The 24009-nt window shown below is 40.4% G+C and overlaps 1 protein-coding gene across 5 annotated transcripts in view; it reads left to right on the top strand.

Moving 5' to 3' along the window:
- CCDC122 (coiled-coil domain containing 122) overlaps positions 1–24009 on the top strand; it is a 67452-nt gene that overhangs the window by 222 nt on the left and 43221 nt on the right. Inside the window, exon 1 of one of the 5 annotated variants that reach the window (XM_060194796.1) lies at positions 627–716. The exons of 3 other annotated variants lie outside the window; for them this stretch is intronic. The gene's annotated coding sequence lies outside the window, so the exon portion shown is untranslated. Of the gene's footprint in view, positions 1–626; positions 717–16228; positions 16295–24009 lie in introns of those variants that run through there. One more of the 5 variants, XM_060194795.1, reaches the window with a different exon arrangement.

Below are 24009 nucleotides of genomic sequence, written 5' to 3'. Positions count from 1 at the left end.
GGCGGGGCGGGGCGGGGCGGGGCGGGGCGGCCCGGCCTGGAGGGGCGGGTTCTCGCGAACGCGGCTTCTGCAGTTCCGGGTCGCTGGGCTGTGGAGCTCCGGCCCCGCTGGGAAAAGGGAAGCGGAGCCGCGGAGGGGCCTGGGCCCAGGCGGGTGGGAGGGTGGCAGGGCTGAGCCGCAGAGGCCGCCCCCCAGGGTGGGGCAACCCGGACTCATGTCTTGCGCGGGAGGGTGCGGGGCATGTTCTCCCCCTGCTTATGGATGGGGCGCTTTCATGGTTACTTTTGCTGGTCGTGTTTACTTGTTTCCAGGAAATGAGCTAGTGGCTCCTCTTGCTGAGTGGACGGGACCCGTTCAGCTCCCCCGCTAGTGTCGGCGCAGGTGTCAGACCCAGTAGCCTCCTGTGCGGGCGGGGAGCGGGGAGGAGGGGGCGACACTGTCCTTGGGCAGAGCAACTTGATCCCAGTGAAAATACCTGACAGCTCAGGCCTGGGAAGTGGGCCAGTGGCTGGAGCTCTGGGCTTGCATGCTAGGGGTCCAGCATTGGATCCCCAGGCTCTGGTTTTCTCTTTCCCTTTTGTTTTGTCTTATTTATTTGTTTTTATCTAGAGGTAGAGGCAGAGTGAGAGAGACCACAGCATCAAAACTCCCTTCAATTTGGTGGATGTCCCGTTGGAACTCCGATGGTACAAATGGCAGAGGAGTACACTAACCAAGTGAGCTATTCCACCAGCACTAGTTCTATTTCTCATGTCAACAAATAAATAAATAAAAATTAACAGGGAGTGGGTGAGATAGCTCACCTGGATAGTACACTTGTTTGCTTTGCACGTGTGACACCCAGGTGCCAGCCTTGTTCCCACAGCGCTGGGGGAAACTTTGTTGTCTTGGACTCTCTTCTATCTCTCTCTCTCTCTCTCTCTCTCTCTCTCTCTCTCTCTCTCTCTATGTCAGGGAAGAATGATGAAGCCCCAGTGACAACAAAATAATTTTTAAACTGTGTCTTAAAGGAGAAAATATATCCAGTCTTCAAAGAGTAGAAGAAAGTGTTTCTTGTAAAGCCGGTTTTGATGCAATGAGAGGTGTGTCATATATAAATCAGTATTGTCGTCTAGATGATTAAGTGCTGAAGAAACTTTGCCAAATTTACAAAGAACATCAGATATCTGGAAATTTAAAAACAAGTAAATAAAGTGTCAAACCCAGAGTCTCACACACAAGTATTATCACTGAGCAACCTCCTGACCAGCGTTTTATCATTTTTGGAATGAGAGAGAGACAGTAACAGATAAAAGACAAGGACAACCATTTATGGAGTTTTTGCCCCGATGCTTTCTTATGGATGGAATACAAAGCTGCCCTGTGATGCTGGCACTCTATCCAGGACCCATCTCTCTGTCCCACTATCTGGGAATTTAGAAGATCATTTGAGGGTGGAAAACACTTGTATTTGACTAGAGAATAGCATTACTAACCCAGACAAGACTCGTATTTTCAGTGTTTTTATTGGACATTAGTTATCAACTCTGAGTGGTAGATGGTAGTACTCTGAATTTGGTTTATGTTATCTTAAGAAAAAAAAAATAGAACCCTTTTATTTACAAAGTTAAAAACATGTTATCTCTGTTTTAATAGACAATGTAGAAATTAGTTTCCTTTTATGCAAATATGGTGGCATCAAAACAAAAAAAAATGAAATATCTGAAAATAGGGAAGTTGTCAGTAAAGAGAGAATTTATCACTGTTGTATTTACATACTCATCCCTTTCAGCATCTGGCCCTGTACTATCCAACCTCATCTGATGCTCTTTTGCTTCCTCCCCATTTATCCCCCCCATTCTGGTGCTCCTCAGTCCTGGCTATATATCAGAACTACCTGTAGAACTTAAAAAAAAATTGAGGGACCCTATTCTAGATGTATATTTAAGTCAGAATCTTTGGGAGTCAGGTCTGGGCTTTTTTTTTTTTTTTTTCCTAATTTGATTTGATCTTTACAGATGATTTAGGTGCATAATTAAGCTTGTAGAAAACTGTCAGATTTACAGTCATTCATCCCAAAAGAGGTTGGATGGGCTACATGGTTTCATTCATTATATTCCGTCTGCTTAGGACACCCTTCTCTTTACATGTTTATTCAAAAGATCCTTCAGGGAGTCAGGTGGTGGCACAGCCAGTTAAGTGAACATAGTACTATGCATAAGGACCTGGGTTTCTTCTTCTAGCATTTACCCTTCTTCTGTAGCCAGTCAACAGCGTCAGGTTGAAAGCTGTCAGGAGCTGCTTGTTGCTGGCTTTGAAAGTGACTGGGATCCATGTGGATTCAGTCGGCTAGGAAGGATCGTCAGTTTCCCCAATGAATGGGTACTCACGGGATGCACCACGAGAAGGTCGATCCAGTGCATCCCAGGACCTGGGTTTGAGCCCCTACAGCAGGGGCACTTCATTCAATTTCACTCTGTCCTGTCGAATAAAATGGAAAAAAGGAAAAAAAAATGGCTACTAGAAGTACTGGATTTGTAGTGCTGACAATGAACCCTAGCAATAACGCTGGCAAAAACACTGGCAAACCCTAGCAATAACAAAAAACAAATCCCATCTGTCTCTTTGTCTCTTCTTCATCATCTTCTTCTTCTCCTCCTCTTCCTCCCCTCCCCCTCCCCCAGGGGGTTGTTGCTGGGGCTCAATGCCTGCACAGGAGAAATTGAGAAAGGAGAGGAAGACAGAGAGTGGGAGAGAAAGACACCTGCAGACCTGCTTCACTGCTACTGAAGCTGTCCCTGCCCCCTGCAGGTGGTGAGTCAGGGGCAGGAACCTGGATCCTTGTAGTGGGTCCTTGCACTTAGCTTCATGTGCACTTAACCCATTGCTATACCTAACAGCACCCAATCAGAGCATCCCTTGGGCGCATGGGGTTTCAGGGCCAGGACCTGGGGCCCCAGGCTCTTTGACGAGAGGCTCTGCCCACTGTGTCACGTCTGGAGCCCTGCCTCTTCTTTAGTGGTTTTATTATATTCTCCTTTTAGCATTTAGGCCCATATGATACCAGTAAATTGAAAAAAAAGTCGATTCAACATTGAATTCTACCTTCTATATAGATAAACTTGATAGCATGTAAATTATATATAAAGTTGTTTTTAAAAATCAGCCGAACTGGGGGTCTAGTTAAATAGTTGAGCACAAGATTTGCAAAACCAAAGCCCCAGGTTTGATATCTTATATCACATATGCCAGAATTGCGTAATAATCGGTCTCTTTCTTTTTTCTCTCTCTCATAAAAGATGAATCTATTTATATGTCAGTTAAAGCAGACAACCTTGAAACAATATAAACAACTTAAACATTCCTTTTAGTCTAAAAAAAGAACCCTGTATCATTTCCCACCCTATTAAGAAAAAGTCCCGAGTTCTTTTCTATTCACATGACTGTTGATCAGAGTTCTGCAATGTATTATTTTGCATAACTACCTCTAAGCTGTCAGCCAAGATTTTCCAAGATTTCATCCCTTTAAAAGGAAGATAACTTGTTAATCCAAATTGAGGGCAAGGTCCTGTAAGGGCCCACAAAGGGGTCCATTATGTTGTTCCTGATGGAGACGACCAATAACAGTGGAGCCCATCATGTCTGGGAATCCCAGGACTCCCTGACCAGGACCCTGGGTGATGGTGTAGCCTGGTAGTAACTAAAGAGTCATCATTAAAGTGTGCCAGTCTCTTGCCCTTATTCAGCTTTTGTAGTCCTTACTTTGACAAGGTTAGCTTTGGAGTGATTGAGGGACATACAATAGAAGGTAGGTGAGGAGGGTATCTAGAAACTATTTGATTAGGTACTTTGTGGTGTCTTTTTAGGTCTTTCTACTTGCTTGCTGCATTTATTAACTCACTACAAACTATTGTGCACTTTTCCTTTAAGGTATATATTTCCCCCTAACTTAGGGATACATGTGTACATCTGCCGTATCTCATGGGACCTGGTCTATATCTAGGTTTTGAGGTTTTGTTAAGAAGTGCACCACATGAAATTGAATTAATGACTCCTATGAGCTAGGAAATTTCTCACCAAAGTAGGAAGCTGGAGGGTTGACATTCCATGCCTGATGTCTCTGGACACAGTCTGAAGTGAAACATGCTGAGGTAGTACTGGTTACAATGATTAGGCTGGAATCAGTAAATGCATTACCAATTGGTATGAATTGAGAGAAGCCTGCATGAAATTTAGCCCCACCCTAGAAGTTCCACAACTGGGAGAAATAAGGGTTTTATTGAGAATGGGGAAGGTTTAAGAAGGCAATAGATATTGCTATAGCCAAATTATTTGGCAATTGGGTTAACTTTAAAAATCCCATTGTTAGGATCATACAAGACCTCACTATTATTTATGTCCTTTAATGCTATTTATATATAGCTGTATCTTATAAAGTAGCGCCACCAGTTGCTTCTATTCTCCCTGGTCTAAGATTTTAGGTGATTTAATATTTCAAAGAACAAGTCATTATTAGAAATGTATTTACAATTGAACCTACTGTTAAAATTCAGTCTGATTACCAATTTGAAGTCTTTTTAAAATTTATTTTATTTATTTATTCCCTTTTGTTGCCCTTGTTTTATTGTTGTAGTTATTATTGTTGTTGTCGTTGTTGGATAGGACAGAGAGAAATAGAGAGAGGAGGGGAAGACAGAGAGGAGGAGAGAAAGATAGACACCTGCAGACCTGCTTCACCGCCTGTGAAGCGACTCCCCTGCAGGTGGGGAGCCGTGGTTCGAACCGGGATCCTTATGCCGGTCCTTGTGCTTTGCGCCACCTGCGCTTAGCCCGCTGTGCTACAGCCCAACTCCCACCAATTTGAAGTCTTAAGTGCTTAGAATGAAGGGACATATACTCAGCCTATGGTCTATGCATCAAAAAGTATGAGATATTCAATCCATATTTTCCCTCTCGTACTAATTAAATAGTGATTGGTGAGACTATGAGTGTATATTAACACTATTCCCACCACCAAAGGTCTGTGTCCCTCCCCCTTCCCCCCTACAGTGAAGTTGAACATCGACCCTCACACTCCACCCAGAGATTTTTACTTTGGTGCCATACTCCAAACTCAGTCCTACACTGCTTTGAGTTTCCCTTTATGTTCTTCTTTCTCAACTTCTGTTTATGAGTGGGATAATCCCATATACATCTTTGTCTTTCTAACTTATCTTACTTAACATAATTCCTTCTAACTCCATCCAACATGGGTCAGAAAGAGTGGGTTCATTGTTCTTAATAGTTGCATAGCATTCCATTGTAATATACCACAGCTTTCTCAGCCTTTCATCTGTTGTTGGGCACCTGGATTGCTTCCAGGTTTTAGCTATTGTGAATTGTGCTGCTATGAACATAGGTGTACACATATCTTTTTGGTTGGGTGTTATGGAGTCCTTAGAGTATATCCCTAGGAAAGGAATTACTGGGTCATATGGGAGGTCTATTTGTGAGAGTTCTTCAGACTGCTCTCCACAGAGACTGAACTAATTTACATTCCCACCAGCAGTATAGGAAGGTCCCTTTATCCCCATAACATCTCTAGCATTTGTTGCTGCTGTCATTTTGGATGTATGCTATTCTCACAGGGTTGAGGTGGTATCTCATTGTTGTCATTATTTGCATTTCTCTGGAGCAATTTTTCATGCGTTCATTAGCCTTTTGGATCTTTTCTGTAGTGAATGTTATTTTCATATCCTCTGCTCATTTTTGAATGGGGTCATTTGCTTTTCTGTTGCTAAATTTGCTGAGCTCTTTATATATTTTGGTTATTAGTCTCTTGTCTGATGTATGGCATGTGAAGATCTTCTCCCATTCTATGAGGGATCTCTTTGTTTGGGTGATAGTTTCTCTTTGCTGTGCAGAAGCTATTCTATTTGATGTAGTCCCATTGATTTGTTTCTGCTTTAGTCTTCCTTGCAATTGGGTTTGTATCATCAAAGATGCCTTTGAGGTTTAGGTAGGAAAGTGTTCCACCAATGTTTTCCTCTTAAGTATTTGATAGTTTCTGGTCTAACATCCATGCCCTTGATCCACCTGTAGTTGACTTTTTTTTCTGGTGAGATAAAGTGGTTTAGTTTCATTCTTATGCATGTTTCAACCCAGATAAAGTGGTTTAGTTTCATTCTTCTGCATGTTTTCCCAGCACCATTTATTGACGAGAGCTTCCTTTCTCCATTTAATCATTTGAGCCCTTTGTCAAAAATTAGATGTTCATAGGTGTTGGGGTTTAGTTCTGGGCTTTCAATTCTGTTTCACTGGTCTGTGTGCCTATTTTTGCTCCAGTACCAGGCTGTTTTTGACTATGATGGCCTTATAGTGTAGTTTGAGATCTGAGAGTGTGATGCCTCCATTTCTGTTTCTTTTCCTCAAGATTGTTTTGGCAATTCTAGGTGTTTTCTGGTTTCAGATAAATGACTGTAATTTTTGTTCTATTCTCTTAAAGAAGCTTGGTGGAACTTTGATGGGTATCATATTAAATTTGTATATGGCTCTGTATATTCATTTTGATGATATTACATCTTCCAATCCATGAGCATAGGATATCTTTCCATTTCTTTGTATCATTTTCTATTTCTTTGAATAGTGGCTCATAGTTTTCAGTATAGAAGTCGTTCACTTCTTTGGTCAAGTTTATTTCTAGATATTTTATTGATTTTGCTGTGACTGTGAATGGGAGTGATTTCTGGATATCCTCTTCTTGGAACTTAGTGTTTGCATAAAGAAATGCTACTGGTTGGAAGTTGGGAGTTAGTGCAGCTGTAGCGCACATGGCACAAAGCACAAGGACCAGTGTAAGGATCACGGTTAAAGCCCCAGGTTCCTCACCTGCAGGTGGGTCACTTCACAAGCAGTGAGGTAGGTCTGCAGGTGTCTATCTTTCTCTCCCTCTCTATGTCTTCCCTTCCTCTCTCCATTTCTCTCTGTCTTATCCAACAACAATGTCATCAATGACAACAATAATAATAACCACAACAATGATAAAAAAACAAGGGCAACAAAAAGGGAAAAAAAAGCCTCCAGGAGCAGTGGATTCGTGGTGCAGACACTGAGCCTCATTGATAACCCTGGAGGCAAAAAAAAGAAAGGAAAAGAAAAGAAAAGAAATGCCACTGATTTTTGTAGACTGAGTTTGTAGCCTGACACAATGCTATATTGCCTAGTGATTTCCAGTAGCTTTGTGCCAGATTCTTTTGGTTCTCTCTGTATATACTATCATATCATCTGCAGAGAGTGAGAGTCTGTATTCGATTGATTCCTTTCTCTTGCCTGATTGCTATGGCAAGAACTTCCAGTACTATGTTGAAGAGTAATGGTGATAGTGGACAGCCCTGTCTAATCCTCGATCTGAGTGGAAATGCTTTCAGCTTCTGACTGTTGAGTGTGATATTGGCTGTAGGTTTACTCTATATGGACTCCACTATTTTAAGGAATTTTCCATCTTTTCCCATTTTTTGTAGTGTTTTGAGCATGGATGGGTGTTGGATTTTGTCCAAAGATTTCTTTCCATCTATTGAGATGTTGGATATTTTCCTAAATTTTGTTGTTTCTGGCTTACTTGGAGTTTCTTCTGGGCTCCTGTTCTGATTCATTTTGGTAGCTGTTTTAATTGTTTTCAATTTAATCCTTTTAAAATTTTATTTATTAAAAGGAAACACTGAAAAAAACCATAGGATGATAGGGATACAACTCCACATAATTCTCTTTACCAGAACTCCATATCCCAACCCCTCCTCTGATAGATTTCCTGGGAGTATGGACCCAAGGTCATTGTGGGATGCAGAAGGTGGAAGGTCTGGCTTCTGTAATTGCTTCCCAGCTGAACATGGACGTTGACAGGTCAATCCATACTCCCAGCCTATAAGGCCAAACAAATTATTGACTAATCATGATCCTAAAGGCTGGAATAGTGCAGATGAAGAGTGGGGGGGTCTCTGTTTTGTAGATAGCTAGTAGGCATATTTTACTTATATTACAAAGGATCTGTGGCTATACTTGTTGATTTTTTTCCCCCTGAGCCTGAAATCTGATATGCAGGTGGATCCAAGTTATTGTTGGGGAGATGGTGTCATGGCTGGAAAAAGGACCAGAAAGCTGGATCAGGGAAGAAAGTAGCTCCCAAATATGGGAAAGGTGTATAAATATTGTTGACTGTAAACCCTATCAACTTGATGTGATCTGGGGCCCTTATTCAGCTTAGGAGCCTATATGACCTCTGCATCCCTGCAGATCTGAGCTCACATTCTGTGGTCATGAGTAGGAGCATTCCAAGCTGCCCCAATATCAACCCATCTTCCTCAGGTGTAGCATAGAGTATGTTGTCCAGCCACCCTTCAGAGGATGGAACATTCTCTACCATTGTTGATCCAAGTTGAGGACAAGGTCCTATGGGGGTCCACGAAGGGGTCTATTGTGTTGTTCCTGATAGAGAGGACCAGTAAAAATGGAGAGAGGGATATTTATTTGAGATCCAGGCCCATCATGTCTATTTGGGAATCTCAGGACTCCATGAATAGGGCCCCTAGCTGATGGGGTTGCCTGATAGTGACTAAAGAGTCATAGTTAAAGTATGTCAGTCTCTTACTCTTATTCAACTTTTGTAGTCCTTGCTTTGATAAGGTTATCTTTGGAGTGTTTGAGGAAAGTGTAATAGGAAGTAGGTGAGGAAGGTATCTAAGTCTAAGTAGACACTATTTCATTAGCAACTTTATACTGACTCACTGCAGACTATTGTGTACTTTTGCTTTCAGGTATATATTTTGCCCTAACTTATGGATAAATATGAATATATGCTCTGTCTCATGGGACCTGGTCTATGTATAGATTTTGGGACTTTGTTAGGAAGTGATCCACCTGGAATGGAATTAGAGAATCCTATGAAAGGAAAGGTCTCACCTGAGTAATGAGGTTGAAGGGTTGACATTCCACATCTGACGTCTCTGGACACAGTCTGAAGTGAAGCATGCTGAGGTAGTACTCATTGCGTTGATTAGGTTGGGATTGGTGGATGCAATATCATTTAGTATGAATTGAGAGAAACCTGCAGGAAAGTGTGCCCCCCCCAGAGGTTCCAGGATTGGGGTAAATACAGGCTCTATAGAGGAAGCAGGCAGTTCCTGCTGTCTTAGGGCTTAAGAAGGCAATAGATAATCAGGGGATGGGAAATGGAGTTCTGGTGGTGGCAGTTGTGTGGAGTTGTACCCCTGTTATTCTATGGTTTTGTCAGTGTTTCCTTTTTATAAATAAATAAATAAAAAGAAGTCAATAGAGAGTTATTGCTATAATCACATTATTTGGCAATTGGGTTAACTTTGAAATATCCCTTAGTTAGGATTTGCTAAATTATACACAACATCACCATAATATATTCTTTGACATTATTTGTATATAGCTGTGCCACTTGTTGCTTCTGTTCTCCCTGGTCTAAGCTTTTAAGAGAGTCAACATATAAAGACTCAGCCTATGGTCTCTGCATTAAAATGTTTGAGACATTCAATTAATTTTCCCTTCTCATATTAATTAAATAGTGATTTATATGACTACAAATTAATACATAAACACCATTCCTACCACCAAAAACCTGTGTCTCATGCCATCCTTCCCCCTCCCCCTGACTCTGACCCATGAAGCCGAACATCCACTCTCACCCTCAACCTAGCATTTTTACTTTGGTGCCCTACTCCAAATTCAGTCAAATCCTGCTTTGACTTTCCCTTTCTGTTCTTCTTTCTCAACTTCTGTTGATGAGTGGGATCATCTCATACTCATCTGTATCTTTCTGACTTAGCTCACTTAACAATTCTTTCTAGCTCCATCCAAGATGGGTCAGAGAAGTTGGGTTCGTTGTTTTTTAATAGCTGCATAGTATTCCATTGTGTATATATCCAAAACTTTCTCGGCCACTCATCTGTTGTTGGGCACCTGGGTTGCTTCCAGGTTTTAGCTATTATGAATTGTGCTCTTATGAACATAGGTGTACACATATCTTTTTGGTTGGGCATTATGGAGTCCTTGGGGTATATCCCCAACAGAGGAATTACTGGGTCATATGGAAGGTCCATGTCTAGCCTAGTAAGAGTTCTCCAGATTGCTCTCCGGAGAGGTTGGACCAATTTACATTCCCACCAGCAGTGCAGAAGGGTTCATCTGTCCCCACAGCCTCTCCAGCATTTGTTGCTGTTGTCCTTTTTTATGTATGCATTCTCACAGGAATGAGGTGGTATCTCAATGTTGTCTTTATTTGTACTTCTCTATCAGTGACGTGGAACAATTTTTCATGTGTTTGCTAGCCTTTTGGATCTCCTACGTAGTGAATGTTCTGTTCATATCCTCTGCCCATTTTTGGATGGGGTCATTTGCTTTTTTGTTGCTAATTTTGCTGAGTTCTTTGTATCTTTTGGTTATTAGTCTCTTATCTGATGTATGGCATCTGAAGGTCTTCTCCCATTCTATGAGGGGTCTCTTTGTTTGTATGATTGTTTCTTTAGCTGTGCAGAAGCTATTCAATTTGATGTAGTCCCATTGATTTGTTTCTGCTTTAGTCTTCCTTGCAATTGGGTTTGTATCATCAAAGATGTCCTTGCGGTTTAGGTGGGAAAGTGTTCCACCAATGTTTTCCTCTAAGTATTTGATAGTTTCTGGTCTAACATCCATGCCCTTGATCCACCTGCAGTTGAATTTTGTTTCTAGTGAGATAAAGTGGTTCAGTTTCATTCTTCTGCATGTTTCAACCCAGTTTTCCCAGCACTATTTATTGAAGAGAGCTTCCTTTTTCCATTTACGACTTTGGCCCCTCTTATCAAAGATTAGATGTCCATAGATGTGGGGGTTAATTATTTTTTTATTGGTGTGGTTTATATTTTTCTTTCCTTTCATCCTTCATTTGTTGTATTCTCTGAGACAAGCCACACTAAACTAAAGTCCTTCCACAAATGAAGCCACAAACTTCAAAAAGTACAATAATAGCAATAGAAGCAAAGATTAATGTTGTTCAACCAAAACCAGTTAGCCAAGCAATATCTTCACTCCAAAACCAAAAACAAACAAAAAGTAAAAAAAAGACAAAGCAAGAATAGACGATTATGAAAATCAACTGTGAAGTATAAATTCTAGATACAGTGAGAAGAGTAAGGAAAGGAAAAAAGAGAAATAGAGGGGGCTGGGTGGTAGTGCAGCAGGTTAGGTGCATGTGCCACAAAGCATAAAGACCAGCATAAGGAACCAGTTTAGAACCCCTGTCTCCCACCTGCAGGGGAGTCACTTCACAGGCATTGAAGCAGGTCTGCAAGTGTCTTTCTTTGTCTCCCTCTCTCTGTCTTCCCCTCATCTCTCCATTTCCCTCTGTCCTATCCAACAACGATGACATCAATAACAACAATAATAGCTACAACGACAATAAGAAAGTGGGCAACAAAAGGGAAAAAGAAAAAAGAAAGAGAGAAAGAGAGAGAGTACACTCAAAGTCAGCCTTCTTTCACAAGATAATTCACAAACAAATGCCAGTGAATAATACAGAGGAAAAAGGTGGGGGGGAGCAGCAGAAGGAAAAAGATTTTTTTAGATCAGCTACGAGGAATGAAAAAGAAATGAAAGAGAGAAACGAAGTTGCTCCCGCAATGGAGAGTGTTAGCGAGCAAAATCAAACCACCATCTACTGTAAGGAAGCAAAAGATGTTTATTCATGAATTTGAATCTGGGCCGAGAGCTGACTGACTGCTCACTAACATTTGGAGGCCCCAGCGAGATATTCCATCCCAGGTCCGGACCCTTGGAGGCCTTGGAAGCTCTGCTCGGCACCGGTAAGTCAGGCCTGATTTTATAGTGCACGGTATACCATCTTTTGTGACATCTTGTCTCCAAGGGTTTTTTTTTTGGTAGAGGTCTCTAGATTGCAGGACGCCGTGGGAATCCCAGCCTCAGCACCGAAGGTGATGGCCTCTCAGTGTGGGCGAAGACAGGTCCAGCTAGGGCCTGGTCAGAGTTCACCGATGGGTCTGGTTAGGGCCTAGTCAGAATTCCCGGGTTGGCTCCTCTTCTCTGTGTCTATCTCTCTCCCTCTATTGTCTGTTCGTGGCTTCTGTTCTTCTCTCCACTTTGGCAATTCACGAAGAGATTGACCTTGTCAGTGCAACTGACGGAGTCTGGCCAGAGCTACTCTCCTGTGACTCCCAAAGGCCTGGCTTGTGATATCTTAGTCACGGAGGCCGGTCAAGTAATCGCCCCCTCTTGACTAGATGAATGGTCTGTTGTAAATGTTTGTATACATGTGGTGTGCCTCACGGTCGATAGACCATGGGGCTTGATTGGGCTCCAACCTGCGTGTCCGTGGAGTCGTCTCAGCTCAGTGGAGATTCTCAATTCATTGAGACCGGGGCCGGAGATCATACAGCTACTCGTGAGCTAAGGTCCTGCGAGGCATCCCGCTAGGCGAGCATAGTTGATTGTCTGTCACTCTTCGAGTGCCAGTTCTTTTTCCAACACTCATTACTTGTCTCTTCTCTCTGTGTGTCTGAAATTAAAAGAATAAAGTGGTAGGCTTTAGAGTGGTGTATTATCTCTCCTTCCTTCTCTGTGTGTGTGTCCCCGTGCCCAGAGGGCCCCTGAGAAAACCCTATGCGGGTAAAGTTGATTGCAGAAACTCCATACGACCCCAAGAAGAAAAAAGGTCCCAAGTAGACACCTTTTGGTTGGTTAAAAGAGAGTGTGAGGGTAAAACAACGTGTGAGAGTGTGTGGTGTGCCGGCCTTGGCATGTAAGAAAAAGTGTAAAAAGAGCCCGTAAAATCCGGGGTGAACTGAGGGCCCTGAAGACCTCAATGTAAAATCCAGGGTGTTAGGTATTGTCTAGACATTTGTTAATATCAGATTGATTAAGCGCGCTTGTCTGTCTTGTCTATCTTGCCTGTATTGTCCGTGTTCTGTGCCTGTGTGTTCCCCTTTGCTTTCACTTTGCAAAAATGGGCCAAACAGCATCCACCTGTCTAGCTTTGATTACCAGCCACATGAAAAAGTCAAGACACCGGCTTATAGCCTTGAGATAGATGTAAAAAAATTAATGACTTTTTGTTTCAGCAAATGGCCTGAAAAACATTAATTTTAAGTTTAAAAGTGTAAGTAGCTTTGAAGCTACATTCTTATCAAAGTTAAAAAAAAAAAGAGTTTCCAACACAGTTCTTATGTGGTAATATAACTGTAAATTCATTTGCTTAGACAGCTAAAGATTTAAAATAAAAGTCTTAAATATTTAATCTGACAATTCATCTTCTCCAAATTGATATGCAAATTATCTATGTATTTAACTGAAAAAGTTCTGGTACATTCTGGAGGGACCCCAAAATGTCCTGTGAACTGTTTTGTAAATATTGGTCCACAACAAATTTGGCATTTGTCTGACACTAGAGATGTTTTGAAAAACATTGTCACTAATATGTGTTAACTCTCTAAGTAATTAAAGTTTGTTTAAAGTTTTACTTTATATACTATACTGGTATAACTGTTTGTTAAAAAGGCCTTCTAAAATTATATAGAGATATATAGGCCAATTCTGGTCATTAGATTGTCAATTTTGGTAAGTAAGCTCTTAATTTGGTTTTGTGTATGTCTTACTGGTTACAAATGTACAAGTACAACAGTGATACCCCTTCAATCATACTGCCAGATTCTCTTAGGGGGTCTCCAAGGGGCAGTAAAATGGCCCACAAATCTCTCTAAGATAAATAAAATGACACTAAATTTGGCATTTTGTTGCTCAAATCCGCCCCAGATATTAAAAAAAAGTTACAAAACACAAAAAGATTTAAAAAAGAGCTGAGAGATTGCTCAAAATGTTTTTAAAAAGTTGATAAATGTTTTGACATTAAACTTTAAAAGAAAAAAAAGTTGAGACAGTGCCCCCCCAAAAAAAATCAAAAAGATGGGGCTAAAAATAAAAAAAGATCAGTGATGTTACTAAAAAAAAAAAAAAAGACAGTAAAAAAAGGCTGTTTTATCAACAAGCCATTTAAACTGCTTGTAGATAAACTTAAAGACATAAGCCAGAGAGTGCTGACCCAAAAACTTGGGCCATGGCACAGACCTGTTGCCTATTTGTCAAATATTGGGCCCAGTAGCTGCTAAATAGACAAAAATGCCTAAAGACAATAGCACCTGTGACACAACTGATAAAGAAAACAGACAAGCCATCACTGGGACATGTCCAATGCCCACCTAACCTGCCACCAAGCTCTGTTCCTAGACCAGCCATGAGTGAAATTCAGCACTGCCACCATCCTAAACTCTGCCACCCTGATGTTAGAGACAGATCCTGAGGCTCCCTGCAAAAACATGACTGCCAAGAGGTATGCCTTGGCTACATGACATGTGCATGAAACACATAGAGAAGAAAAATTCCTGACCTCCACTGAACAAAAGATCCAGCACAAAGACCAGATACTGAACCTACTGGAGGCCACATGGACCCTGCAAGAAACAGCCATGATCCATTGTTCCAGAAATCAAAAAACCAAAAAAACTAGAGGGCAGATAAAGCCACTTGTGCAGCTACACAACAAACAGGGCCAGCCTTGACATTGATTCTACTAGACTCCCTGCTTCCAAAACACCCTAGATACAATTAAAAAAAAGGTAAGATGGGCGAGAGATTAAGACTAAAAACTAAATAGATTTTCCAGAAGTAAAATCAAAGACTTTTGAGTATAAGTACTTGCTGATATTTATAGACACATTTTCAGGTTGGATAGAGGTTTACCCAATAAAGCCTGAAGAGACATAGATAGTGAACAAAAAAATTTTAGATAAAAGAGTGCCCAGGTGGAGAGTTCCCTCTCACCATTGGTTCTGATAAGCAGACATTCACTGTTTTTGTGCCTCAGTTAGTGGCCCAAATAATGAGAACAAATTAAAATTTTCATTGTGCTAATAGACCCCATAGCTCTAGACAGAGAAAAAGATAAATTAGACCCTGAAAGAGACTTTAACTAAACTAACCCTTGAAACTGGTGAGAGATGGGTACCACTGCTGCCCCTGGCCCTTCTGACAGTGCACTGTTTCCCATTTGTAAACAAACTGTCTCCCTTTGAAATGGCTTCTGGCAGACTGCTGTTATCATGATCTGTGATTCTCTTGTCTCTGATCCATCCCACAACTGTTACCAAGTTCTTACAGATCTCTAGCCTATATTGCAGGGCAAATTAGAATGCTGTGCTACGAGCCTTTGAGAGAGACCAGTCACTAGCTCAACAAAAACCACCAGTGGTAGACATCAAGAGTTGGCAACCTCAATCTATTGAAAAGTGGACACATCAACCCTCAACCTGACATGGCCATCCAGACACCAGAGACGTGATTACATCTCAAGACGAGACTCCACCCAGTTGGGACTTAAACTTTGACCTCTACAATCTGGTAAAGACTATAAAGGACCAAAAGTCATGAACACCTCCAGTTAAAAATGACTATATTGCAGTTAAATATGTAGAGACTTCAGATCACTAAAATCTGGATTTATGCCCAATAGACAACAGAGAAGGCCCTGTCTATTAAGATCATTGATCTCCCTGATCAAGAGACAATCTGAAAAGATAATGGTCCTTAAGACAGAATATATAAAAGCTTATACAGAAAAAAAAGATAAATCAAAGATTTGATTCCTGAGAAAGACTAATAAAAATGTTAAAAACAATAACTCTAAAATTGCTTTAAGTAAAATTTTAAACATAAGTTATAAGTATAGTTGCTTTTCTGCCTGCAGTTGAAAATTCCTGTAAAAAGGGGGGGGGGGTAGACAAAACCCACACACCAAGATATAAGCCACCTGTTGTTTGTCTTAAAAAAAATAGCTAGCCTAACCAAGTCCTTGAAACCCAACCACTTGCTCAAGGTCGAGAGAGCTGATAGCCAGGTGGTCTTGGCTGACAATGAAAAAGTGTGGTGACCCTATTTTACATAAAGGCTTAAAATTAGACAATTCTTATAGGCTGCTTAGGGTATTACAATGTCTAAAATGATTAGATCCTGCGTTTTCTGTAAAATGCTATTGAGTGTGTGATAGAATTCTAGTTTTACATATTCCCCACCCAAAATGTACTCTAGAATCCTATAAATTGTGTGGTTTGAGCCTTGTTCAGGGTTGAGCTGGTGGACTGCTGTCTGTCACCTCTTGGCCCAGATTCGAATTCGTGAATAAACATTTTTTGCTTCCTTACAGTAGATGGTGGTTTGATTTTGCTTGCTAACAGAGAGCACACCCAATCATCTATCAATGGAAAAACAATAACAGGTAATTTTGGTCAACCTGGAGAGAAGGGCAAACAGATAAGAGCAAATAATATTATTATTAATAATAATAAAATAAAATATTAAACCCTAATAATCTGCAGATTGGCTGCACACAGCCATGTCCCCTTCCTAAACAAAGCAAAAACAAACAATTACAAGAAGAATGGAAGAAAGACAGGTAATCTAGGAGTCAGGCGTTAGCGCAGTGGTTTAAGTGCAGGTGGTGCAAAGTGCAAGGACCTGATTAACGACCCTGGTTCCAGCCCCAGGCTCCCCACCTGCAGAGGAGTCACTTTGAAAGTGGCGAAGCAGGTCTGCAGGTGTCTATCTTTCTCTCCCCCTCTCTGTCTTTCCCTCCTCTCTCCATTTCTCTCTGTCCTATCCAACAAAGATGACACCAGTAACAACAACAATAAAACAACAAGGGCAACAAAAGGGAATAAATAAATAAATATTAAAAAAAAAGAAAGATAGGTAATCTATCCCAAACAAAAGGAAAAAGGCTATTCTCACAGCCCCAGCAAAGGTGCTGATTGGTCAGGTATTTGTCACTGAGCTAGAGCTCCAGCCCCCTTCCAAAAAAAAAAAAAAAAAGCCTTTGCTAGGGGAAATATCCCAGCTCCTTTGGATGACTCACCAGCTGAGCTTGGAATCTTGATAAAGAAATTAGCTCCACAGGAGGGCCTACCAGTCAGCTGGCTCCCTCACCCCTCTGATGTGGGGGTTGATCTGGGGGCAGGGCGACAGGGCAGAGAGAAATAGCAAAACACAAAACCCCTGGCCAAATCTGTGTTTCCTTTGTTCTTTTAGCCAGCCTAAGTGTGGATTATCTCTTCCTTAGTTCCACCTTGTCTCAGCCCTGCACACCTCCTCCACTACTGTTCTGGAAATGTTACCCTTACCTGAAATTCCCAGGTTTACAACAGCCTTCTTGCAGAGCTCATGCCAGGTGTTGTCTCCAAGCTGCCATCTTGACTCCACTCCATTCCCCCAAATATTCTTATATCATCATGTAAATCCCACCAACAATGTAGTAGAGTTCCTCTCTCTCCACATCTTTGCCAACAGTTACCTTCATTTGTTTTGTTGATGAAGCCCATTCTCACAAGCATGAGGTAGAATCTCAGTGTGGCTTTAATTTGCTTTTCTCTGATGATGAGTTAGTTGGAGCATTTCTTCATATGTCTGTGGTCTCTAGAAAACTGTTTATTCATATCTTCTGTCCACTTTTTCATTGGGTTGTTCTTTTTATTGAGTTGTATGAGTTCTTTATAGATATGTGCTAACACTTGTCTGAAGTACAATATGCAAATATCTTTTCCTATTTGCTGGGTTTCCTGTTTACCCCTATAGGATTTTCTTTTGATGTGTTGAGGCTTTTTAATTTGATACAATCCCATTTGTTCATTCTTGGTTTTGTTTCCCTTGCCCATGGGATGGAGACTCCTAACACATCTTTAATGTTAAGGTCGTGAAATAATTCATTGATGTATTTTTCTATTTATTTTATAATTTCAGGTCTAATATCCAGATCTTTGATCCATTTTGAGCTAATTTTGGTGTTTGATGTTAATTGATGACCTATTTTCATTTTTCTGCATGTTGTTGTTCAATTCACCCAGCACCATTTATTAAAGAGACTTTCTTTTCCTCATTGGTTATTTTTGGCCCCTTTGTCATATATAAAGTGCCTATACATGTGTGAGTTAAGTTCTGGGCTCTCTATCCTGTTCACTAATCCATATATTGATTTCTGTTCCAGTACCACACTGTTCTAACTATTACTGCTTTATAGTATAAACTGAAGTCAGGTGTTGTGGTGCTTCCATTTTTCTTCATTCTCTTCAGAAGAGCTTTTGCTATTCATTTTTCTTATAGTTCCACATGAATTTTTTGATAATTAATTTCTTTTTTATTAGTGGTTTAGTGTTGATTTGCAGAATTAACAGATAGCAGTTGTACAACTCCTCACCATTCTCACCACCAGAGTTCCGGATCCCCAACATTCTGTTGTGAGCTACAGCAGTCTCCCAGGTTTGCAGTTATGGATTAACTATTATTTTTACAACTATCTGTCTATATTTGTATATGTTTGTCCATTTTTAAGGTCCCATATTATCTTCCTTTTGTACTCACACAGACACCTATTACTCATCCAAACGTCCCTCCATTTTTCCTCCTCTCTCTCCAGTTTCTGATGGAGTTGAAGTGTAAAGGCCTCTGGTAATCTTCCCCCTGTCACTTCTCCCCCACTGGGAGTATGGATCAAAATTATTTTGGGGGTGAAGAAGGTGGAAGTTCTGGCTTCTGTAATTGCTTCTCCACTGGATATGGGCATTTGCAGGTTGATCCATACCCCCAACTTGTTTCTGTCTTTCTAGTGGAGTAGGACTTTGGAGTGGTGAGGTTCTAAGACACATTGTTAAGGTTATCTGCCCAAGGAAGTCAGGATTAAATCATGGTAGCATCTGCAACTTGGTGGCAGCAAAATATAAAGCAGGTCAAAATGATTAATGAACAGGGAACAAACAGTAGGAGTAGAACAGGTGAGAACAGGCACCCTAGGATAGAAAGAAGCTAGGAAGTCTACTTTAGGCATGCTCCCAGGGGCCCACAACTGTCATAGTTTTTTGCTTGAGTTGGATAGCTGATATTAAGTTGGACAAAAATACTGTTTGAAAGGATGGTGTTATAACAGAAAAGAGTTAGAAAGTTGGATTAAAGCAGAGAGTAGCTCCCATTCTTGAAAAAAAAAGTCTATGAATAAAATTAACTGTTTACCCCATCCACCTGACCCAGGGCCCATATATATATTTAGCATAAGAGCCTGTGTAACCTCTGAGTCCCTACTGGTCTGAGCTTTCAGTTCATGGACACAGATGGAAACATTGCAGGCTGCATTTATTTCAGGACCAGTCTGTCTTGAGTGGCAGAGTATGTTGACCCAGCCTCCCTTCAGAGAGTAAGGCAGTCCCTACCATCGCTACTTTATGGTGAGGACAAGACCTTTCCTAGGAAGGCCCACAAGAGGGCTTATGGTGACTTTCTTGATGGAAGTAGCAATTGGTGGTGGAGAGAGGGGCCCATTAGAGGCCCAGGCCCATCATATTTGTGTGGGAATTCAAGGATTCCCTGACTAGGGCCCCAATAATGGAGTAGTGTGATACTGACCAAAAAGGCCATTATTAAGTCTCTTACCCTTATCCAACTCTTGTATTCCTCTCTTTATCTGGTGACCTTAGACTTTCACCCAGTTGTTTAAGTATGTTGAGTGCCATTTGTTGTTCCCAACCAGAATTAGGTTTTTTTGATCTGTCTTCTTTGGGCCTTTCTGTTAGATTGCCAAGATAATTTGTTGTAAATCTGATTCATTAGAGAATTATGACACATTCTTTAGGCACTTCTACTAGGATTCCAGTCTTATTAGGTGTAAGTCTTATTACAGAGGGCTATTCATCACTTTTACTTTGAGTTATATAACTGCCCCTTGCTTATGGATACATGTTCACCTGCACCCAGTACTCTAAACCCTAGCCTGTATCTAGTCTCTGTAACTTTGTTAAATGCTGTGTCATCTAAAGTGGAACTAGGTAATCCCATGTATTAGGAATGATCTCACCAGATTTGAGGAGTTGGGACAAGGTTGACATCTCAGGCTTATTATCTCTGAAAACAGTCCAAAATAAGATTAACATAAAATGGCAGTGCTGCTTGTCTGAAGTATGGTGTGCAAATTTGTTCACCCAGTTGCTGGGTTTATTTATGGAGTTTTCTTTTGATGTATAGAAGCTTTTTAATTTGATATACTCCCATTTGTTCAATCTTGTTTTTGTTTCCCTTGTCCATGGGGTGAAGTCACCAAAAACATCTTTATTGTTAATGTCATGAGATGTTTCAGCAATATGTTCTTCTATATATTTTATGCTTTCAGGTCTAATAACCAGATCTTTGATCCACTTTGAGCTAATTTTGATGTATGGTTTAGATTGGTGGTCTAGTTTCATTTTTCTACCTGTGGCTTTCCAGTTCTGCCAACACCACTTGTTAAGGAGACTTTCTTTCCCCCACTGGGCAGATTTGGCTCCTTTGTCATATATGAGGTGCCTATACAGGTGTGGGTTAAATTCTGGACTCTATCCTATTTCTGTTCTGCTGCTACGTTATTTAACTATGGCTGCTTTATAGTACAACCTGAAATTGGATATTATAATGTCTCTATTTTTCTTTTTCCTCAGGAGTTCTTTTGCTATTCATGCTTTTTTAAGGTTTCATGCCAATTTTTGAATAAGTTGTTCAATTTCCTTGAAATATGTCATTGGAATTTTAATAGGGATTACATTAAATCCATAGATTGCTTTTGGGAGGATTTCCATTTTAATGATATTTATTCTTCCAGTTCATGAACAGGGAATGTCCCTCCATTTCTTTGTGTCATCCTTTATTTCTTTTAACAGTGTTTCATAATTTTCCATGAAAAGGTCCTTCACATCCTTTGTTAGATTAACTCTTAGGTATTTTATATTTTTGGATTCAATTATAAATGGGATTGCTTCCTTTCCTCTGGCCCATCTTTTGTGTAGAGAAATGCTACAGATTTGTGGGTATTGATTTGTAACCTGCTACTTTACTGAATTTATTGATGGTTTCCAATAAGTATTTTTTATATATAGTTCTTGGGGTCCTCTAAGCATGGTATAATATTATCTGGAAATAATGATAATTTAACTCTATCATTTCTGATTTGGATTTCTTTGATAGCTCTTTCTTGCCTGATTGCAATGGCAAGGGCTTAGAGCATTCAGTTGAATATAAGTGGTGACAGGCATCCTTGTCTAGTTCCTGATTTTAGGAGATAAACTTTCAATTTTTCTCAGTTGAGTATGATGCTAGCAATGGGTTTGTCATATATTGCCTTTATTATGTTGAGGAATTCTCCTTCCACTCCCAATTTCTTGAGAGCCTTTGTCATAAATGGGTGTTGGACTTTGTCGAATGTTTTTTTCTGCATCAATTGTTAGTGTGACTTTTTAAAAATCTTTTTTGTTGTTGTTGTTGTTGAAAATGGTGAATTGCCTTGATTAACTTGTGTATGTTGAACATCCTGTTTATTTAATTTATTTTTTATTTATTTAAGAAAGGATAAATTAACAAAACCATAAGGTAGGAGGGGTACAACTCCACACAATTCCCACCACCCAATCTCCATATCCCACCCCCTCCCCTGATAGCTTTCCCACTCTCTATCCCTCTGGGAGCAGGGACCCAGGGTCATTGTGGGTTGTAAAAGGTGGAAGGTCTGGCTTCTGTAATTGCTTCCCCGCTGAACATGGGCGTTGACTGGTCGATACATACTCCCAGTCTGCCTCTCTCTTTCCCTAGTAGGGTGGGTCTCTGGGGAAGTGGAGCTCCAGGCCACATTGGTGGGGTCTTCAGTCCAGGGAAGCCTGGCCGGCATCCTGATGACATCTGGAACCTGGTGACTGAAAAGAGAGTTAACATACAAAGCCAAACAAATTGTTGAGCAATCATGGACCCAAAGGTTGGAATAGTGGAGAGGAAGTGTTAGGGAGGTACTCACTGCAAACTCTAGTGTACTTCTGCTTTCAGGTATATATTTTACAGTAGTTTATGGATACGTGTGAACATATGCTCTCTCTCACAGAAACTGGTGTATATCCAGGTTTTGGGACTTTGTTAGAAAGTGAACCACCTGAGATGGAATTAGAGTATACTATGAAAGGAAAGGTCTCACCTGAGTAATGAAACTGAAGGGTTGTCATTCCACACGTGAAGTCTCTGGACACAGTCTGAAGTGAAGCATGTTGAGGTGGCCATTGTTGCGTTGATTAGGTTGTGATCGGCAGATACAATATTATTTTATATGGATTGGGAGAGGCATATGGGAAAGTGGGCCCTATCCAAGGGTTCCAGGACTGGGGGAAGTAGAGGCTCTATAGTGGAGATGTGAGGTTCCTGCTGTCTTAGGGTTCAAAAAGACAATCGATAGATAATGTTATCATCACATTATTTGTTAATTGGGTTAACTTTGAAAAGTCCTTTTGTTATGGTTTGCTGTACAGTACCCAGTATCTTGTATATAGCTGTGCTATTGGTTGCTTCTGATCACTTGGTCTAGGCTTTTGAGAGAGTCCGCATATCAAATACACAGGCTATATATTAAAAAGATTCAGTCTGTGTTTTAAAAAACTTCGAGACATACAATTAATTTTCCCCCTCGAACATCCCTGTTTCTTAGGGGTGAATCCCACTTGGTCTTGTTGGATTATTTTCTCTCTCTCTTTTTTTTTAAAATAACCTTTTGCATCCAGGGTTATCACTGGGGCTCAGTGCCTGTGCTATGAATCCACTGCTCCTGAGACTACTTTCTCCCCTTTTGTTGCCCTTATTGTTTATCCTTGTTGTTATTATTGTTGTTGTTGTTATTCTCATCATTCTTGTTGGATAGGACAGAGAAATGGAGAGAGGAGGGGAAGACAGAGAGGGGAAGAGAAAAATAGACACCTGCAGACCTGCTTCACTACTTGTGAAGCAACCTGCCCCCCCCCCCCACATACACACACACACAGGAGGAGCCAGTGGCTGGAACTGGCATCCTTACACCGGGTCCTTGAGTTTCCAGCCATGTGTGCTTAGCCTGCTGTGCTACCGCCCAGCCCCTGATTATTCTTTTCTGGTGTTTGGGTTTTTGTTTTTTTTCCTCAACACAGTCCTAATGATTAGTTACTATTATTATTATCATTCAAGAGTTAAGACAGCTGAGGTATATAAAGAAAAACATAGTGGTAATAGAACTGTTATGGGTAACTAAATAATTTGACTCCTGAGTTAAATTTGTAATACCAAAAATATTGTAGCTCTGTTTTTCTAAATATTTTTATTTATTTCTGGATAGACAGAGAGAAACTGAGAGGGGAGGGGTGAAAGAGACAGAGAGATATTTGCAATACTACTTCACCACTTGTGAAGCTTTCTTTTTTATTTATTTTTTACTTTGTTGTTTATTTTTTATTTTTATTGGGGGATTAATGTTTTATAGTCAACAGTAAATACAATATTTTGTACATGCATAACATTTCTCAGTTTTCCACATAACAATACAAACCCACTCACTAGGTCCTCTGTCATCCTTTTTCAGGACCTGTACTCTCCCCCCCAACTCCCCCCCCACCAGAATCTTTTACTTTGGTGTAATAAACCAACTTCAGTCCAGGTTCTCCTTAGTGTTTTCTCTTCTCATCTCATTTTTCAACTTCTGTCTGTGAATGAGATTATCCCATATTCATCCTTCTGTTTCTGACTTATTTCTTATTAACTGATTATTCTCTTAATATGTTGTTGGATTTGATTAGCTAAGATTTTGTTGAGGATCTTTGCAACAGTGTTCATTGACACTTTTGGTATCCCTTAGTGTTCTGAAAGAGATTCATATAGGTTATGAATGGATTTCACCAAAGGCTTAAATCTTCTATTTGAGTGGTTGCATTTGAGTTATATGCCATCCTTACATGTTTATATCCCTAAGCAACATGTCTTAGTAAAATAGTATTTTCTTTTTTTTTTATTATTTTTTATTATTATTTTTTTTAATTTTATTTTTTTTAATTTTATTTATTTATTCCCTTTTGTTGCCCTTTTTTTTTATTGTTGTAGTTATTATTGTTGTTGTCGTTGTTGGATAGGACAGAGAGAAATGGA

Source organism: Erinaceus europaeus, chromosome 7 (assembly GCF_950295315.1).
Source record: "Erinaceus europaeus chromosome 7, mEriEur2.1, whole genome shotgun sequence".
Lineage (NCBI taxonomy): Eukaryota > Metazoa > Chordata > Mammalia > Eulipotyphla > Erinaceidae > Erinaceus > Erinaceus europaeus.
This window is presented reverse-complemented; position numbering and strand designations above follow the sequence as displayed.